The sequence below is a fragment of the Lithobates pipiens genome, unplaced genomic scaffold (assembly GCF_037356315.1).
Source record: "Lithobates pipiens isolate NorthernLeopardFrog02 unplaced genomic scaffold, aLitPip1_a1.2 Scaffold_18, whole genome shotgun sequence".
Lineage (NCBI taxonomy): Eukaryota > Metazoa > Chordata > Amphibia > Anura > Ranidae > Lithobates > Lithobates pipiens.
In genome coordinates, this window is record NW_027507758.1 from 88,111,865 (window position 1) to 88,117,830 (window position 5,966).

The following is a 5,966-nucleotide window of genomic DNA, read 5'->3' on the forward strand; positions in this document are numbered from 1 at the left end:
AAGATGTGATAACTCAGGCCAATAAAAAATGCTGCCTTCAGGATCATCCAAAGGCATGATGTCTATCAGTAGATGCAAAGTGTTGGTATCCTATGTTTATTAAAGTGGTTATTAACCCCACATGTCATAAATTTGAAAGACTAACATATGTTTACAGTCAGTACCATAAGCAAGTAGGTCACATTATTTGTTCCTCTGTTTTTAATTGTGTATTCCTATTACAGGTGGCCGAATATCTTCGGTTTCATGAGTGTGTTGAAGGTCTGGAGCTCTGGAGCTCGGGAGGTCACGTCATAACCAGGTTTCTGTGCTGCTCTATGCAATGCAGTAAGATCATGCCTTTTGAGAAGACACTGTACATAGCTTCCTGAAAACATCACAGCAGCTTGCCTTCTACTCCTTCCAAAAGCCTTGATGCAAGCATGAAGCGGGTTCTTTGGAGAAGTTGAAGTAAATATCAATCATATAATGTGGACATCATCCAGCCAGAAAATGAGTGGGCGCTATCTGACTTGCTGCAGCTTTTAATGCAAACTTTTGGAAGTTCACGGTGTACAGTGAAATCAGAGTAAACAATTTCAATACAGGAGAGGAGTCTGTACAACTGTGCCAGATTAACGATAAAGCTGGAGATCAGCTTTAACCACTTGCCATCCCTGGGCTGAATATATATGAGGCCTTAGGAGCAAGTGATTATACCAGAATCATGGCTGTTCTATGATCATGCTATTGTTTTTTATAGCTGGCAATCAGCTTCCAGGTAAAAGCGATCTGATCGAGTCTGTCGGATCAGTTTTCTAGGGCTTAGAAAATCCCCCTCATCGCTATGCCCGGTAGACTGGGAATTTGTGAACAGTTGAGCCAGCTGCCCACAGAGGAGATGGAGGTACACCCATTCCCTGATCCCCCTGATTCCCTCTGTGATGAATGGAGCCAGAAGCGATGAGGATTTTGTGACTTCTGGTTTCGGTTCTGTGTTTCCCTGGCTGGTGGAGTCAGAAAAGAAACCAATCAAACAGAACAGATCAGGGGTATCTCTCTATAAAAAGTATCTTCCACTGCCCAAAGCTATCACAGGGGATGGCGTTCATCCCTTGTGATAGCAAAAAAGTTGAATGAAAAAAATGAAAATAAAAAATTTAATAAAAATAACTGAAAAAAACCCAGCAACTCCGCCCCCCCACACGAAAATGCAAGCACAATTAGGTCCCCCATGAATCATGTGCGGTAACGCTGTGAATGTTAGAGTGAGAGCATTAATTCTAGTGCCAGAGCTCTCATTTAAAGTGATTATAAATGCTATTCAGTCTTTGTTCAAATTGAAATAGTTAAAAAGGTAATGCATACAGTAATATTAAAGCGTAACTCTACTTTTGTTGAGAAAAAAAACATTCCCTTCTGGGTGATCGATGTACATTGCAAGTATTATAACAACCTTTGTTTCAGATTCCTACCTTTTGTTATTCTGAACTAATCCATGTGTGTTTGTCTGTGCCTCTGTACTGAGTGGGTCTAATGGGAGTGGTTTCATAATTAACTGCCAGGTGTGCAGCTAATGAGGAAATCTGCTGGGCTTGCACCCCTTTAGACATGCTCCTATTGAAAGTATCTCTTCAAACATTTTTGTTGCAGGAGATGCCTGAAATCTAACTAGTATCTTAGGCAGACTTCTGGGAAAATTGGTGAGCCAAACACACAAGCAGGAAATGATGTTTCTGGGGAGTGGTCAGTACACAGTGTGTGTACAGAACAACTCCAGGTAGCCATATTGCATTGCATTCTCAGAAAGTTACAGTGGTTGCAGATTGAAAAGGAAAAGTAATTTTTAATAACATTCAATTACAATATGATTAGTGTCGCAATTACATGTGCTATACTATTTTTTCTTTATTTGCTATTTTTTCCACACAAAAGTGGAGTTACCCTTTCAGTATTTGTTAAAAATATGTTATTGCACCTTTTCCGATAGCTCATATGCAAGTCATGTGATCACTCTTCCTTACCGAGCACATCACTGACCTGCGGGTAGGCGTGTCCACCTCAGCTCCCATCACTGCTGATGCTGCAGCTTCCCCACGAGGCTGACTCGGGAAGTCGCTCTCAGAGGAGGGATAGGCGGGTGGAGTTTCTGAATTGACCACATAAGATAATGGTAAGCTGCACTCTAGCACAGCTTGCCTGTATCTCGGAACATAATAATGTGACACACAAACTGACCATGCTAACACAGAGTAAGCATCTGTGTTAGCGTGGTCAGTTTTTAAACATGAAGTTGGGAACTGGCAGGATCAACCAGGTAATTCAGAGGAAGGACAGCACAACATAATCTCTTGATAGAAAAAACGCATATGCAATACAGAAAGGGACAGATTTATTAAATTTACAAATACTAACTCTAAAATTGTCACCTGTAATGGCTTTTAAAGTGTTGCCTATGGATAATTTTAGGTACCGTAGTTTATTACCTTTTCAGTGGTGTGAGCAATTTTAAATCTTGACATGTTTGGTATCTCTTTACTTGATGCAACTTCATCCTTTATATTTAATTTAAGTATGCTGCACATAAGGACTGGGTTAACCTGGAAAAATCTTATTCCACCCTAAACATACCACATCTCCCCTGGTCAGGCTATCCAAACCTCCCGCTTTTAATAAAACAACATCCCACTATCAACAACACACTCAAGATATTCCACAAGGTGGCAGTCCCTTTGGGATTATCCTCAAGCCCAGGTCCTCTCTCGACCTTAGCTAATAACCCAGATTTTATCCCTGGCCTTAATAACCCCAAGATGTACATTACATTTCCTTCTGACCCACTATTAATTACAAACTGCACTCAAAATAATAAACTGAGATCCAGACAAGATATAAATGGGACTTTCACCTCCCTTTCCTTATCTAAATGGTCATATATACAAGTACATGATTTTATTTCCAATAATAAACACAAGGACGCAATTTTCAGACCCATGACCCCGTTTGAACTAATATGTCAAAAAAAAAAACCCAACCAGAAAAACAACCTCTATCCTTTACAAGTGGTTACTTACCCAAAACAGAAATGGTAGAGATACATACAAAGCCAAGTGGGAGAGAGATCTTGGCATTCAGATCTCCACCAGTCAATGGGAAAAAGCAAACATCTTCACCCACAAATGTGCACTCAGCACACGTATGCAAGAAACTTCATATAAACTTCGTACACAGTGGTATATTACACCACTTACCAAACACTACTGGTCTCACCAGTTTTCTAGGGCCTGTTGGAGATGTGGATCTGAGATTGGCACTTTCCTTCACGTCTGGTGGAGCTGTGAGAGACTGAAACCTTTCTGGAATCAAGTCCGACATTGGACCAATTCTATTTCAGGCTCTCGGGCAACTCTTGACGCAGCTTGGTGTCTGCTACACTTAAATGATCTTTCCTACAAAACATATAAAAAATCCTTGATCAGACACTTTCTCAATGCAGCTAAACACCTGATCCCACTTCATTGGAATACACGATCCATCCCTTCCATTACTAACAATTACATACAAAGCCATCCACAACTCTGCCCCCAGCTACATCACTAGCTTAGTCTCTAAATACCAACCTTCTCGTCCTCTTCGTTCCTCTCAAGACCTCCTGCTCTCTAGCTCCCTCATCACCTCCTCCCATACTCGCCTCCAGGACTTTTCCAAAGCCTCCCCAATCCTATGGAATGCCTTACCCCAATCTGTCCGCTTATCTCCTACTTTATTAGCTTTTAGACGATCCCTGAAAACACTTCTCTTCAGAGAAGCCTACCCCACCCACACCTAATTGTATTTTCATTTTCTCCATCAGCTCATCCCCCACAGTTATTACCTTTTTGTTTCAACTTGACCCTCCCTTCTAGATTGTAAGCTCTAACGAGCAGGGCCCTCTGATCCCTCCTGTATTGATTTGTATTGTAAGTGTACTGTCTGCCCTCATATTGTAAAGCGCTGCGCAAACTGTTGGCGCTATATAAATCCTGAATAATAATAATAATTGGAATACACAATCCATCCCTTCCATTGGGGACTGGCTTCGTAAAATCCAACACATTTGCGATATGGAAGAGATCATTGCCATAAAACAAGGATCTACTACTCAATTAGCACAAATCTGGGAACCTTGGCGGAATTTCGCCAAAACAAAGACTTTCCACACTCTCACGATGTGAGATATAATCCCGGGGATCCCAATTTCTCACCTGGAGACTGAACTTGAGAACTTGTTCTTGATTCCATAGACACTTTTCTACTAAAACTATATCCACCTTATAACATGAGTCTAGTTAATTTAATTTCACTATAACATTAACATGAGAACCATTCTGAAATGACATGATTAATCTCATTATTACACTTTTCTTTTTTCAGGCATAATTAATGTATCAACCTTATTCATGTGTTTACAGATTTCAGATATTATCCTTATAACTATAAGTCTTAAAGCTATGTCCATAATTCTCATACAATTTTTTCTTGTTTTTTTTATTTGATACAACCTATTCTCTGTATTAATTTTATTCTTTCTAATAAACTTTATTGTGATAAAAAAAAAAAATGTAAGCATATTTTTTTCCTGGTAATTTGAGCTTGGTAAGTGGCTGTTCAAATATTGTGTGACATATAAAATGGCTACTTAATGTGATTGTAGCCGTATTAGTGCAATTGTGACAGAGAAAATTGAGTACTGTCCGTGATACTTTTTTTATTTGCACTAACATACAATCTTTCAGGACAAGCTTTCGGGGTATGTCCCCTTCTTCAAGCAGTACTCAATTTTCTCTGTCATATAAAATGGCAAAAGCCTCCATTTTCTCCAGAGCCTTTGCTTTCAGAAAATATATCATGTTCCAAGGGTTCTAAGTAACTTTCTAGCAAAACTTAGCCGATTTTAACATGTGTGTGATAAATGATTAAATTGCCTTGCACTGCAAGTAGTTAAAGTGGAGGTCCACCCTAAAGTGGAGCTTCCGCTCATTGGAACCCTCCCCCCTCCAGCGCCACAATTGGCACCTTTCAGGGAGGAGGGGGGTGCAGGTACCTGTACAGTACAGGTATCTTCACCCACTTCCAGGAAGATTGATATCTGCAGAATCTACGCCCCTTTCCGCAGAATCTACGCCCCTTTCCGCAGGTCCCCCGCTGTCTCCTGGGAAACACATGGATCCCAGAGACAGCAGGGACCGTCCTTATTGCGCAGCGCGACTCGCGCATGCGCAGTAGGGAACCGGGAAATGAAGCTGCAAGGCTCCACTTCCTGATTCCCATACCCAAGATGGCGGCGGCAGCACCCGAGAGACGATCAAGAGATCGGCTTCGGGTGCCGACATCGCGGGTGCGCTGGGCAGGTAAGTGTCCTTATTTTAAAAGTCAGCAGCTGCAGTATTTGTAGCTGCTGGCTTTAAAAAAAAAAAAAAAAAGGCGGAACTCCCGCTTTAAAGTAAACCTGTCATAAGATAAATATAAAGACTGTCTCTGCTCTTGCCAAACTGTTATGCTGAAAGAATGATTAATTCAAACTAGGCCTATTAAAAAAAAAAAAAAAAAACATACGCAGAGGCTACGTTCAGCAAAAATCAGTAGATTCATGTACATAAGCAATTTAAGTTATATGCAAATTGTGACTTTTCATGTTCATTCGAGCTTGGCCCCACCTTTTCTATCCCTTTGTCTACCTGAAAGTCCAGGTTTCTGTATAGCTTCAGCTATAAGTAGATCTTTGGATGTATAGATTTTTTTTGAAGTGCTATTTTCACTATAGGAATCCTCTGCTAATTTTTTTCATCATATGCTTTTTTTAATTATTATTTTGCATTGCCCACTTTTTTAAAAATTTTACTTTAAGGTACACATGTTTCTTTTCAAATGTGTATCTAAACCATATACTCTTACTGTTATCACTGTGGCTGACAATGAAGAAAACGTCTGAATGAAGTGAAGCAAAC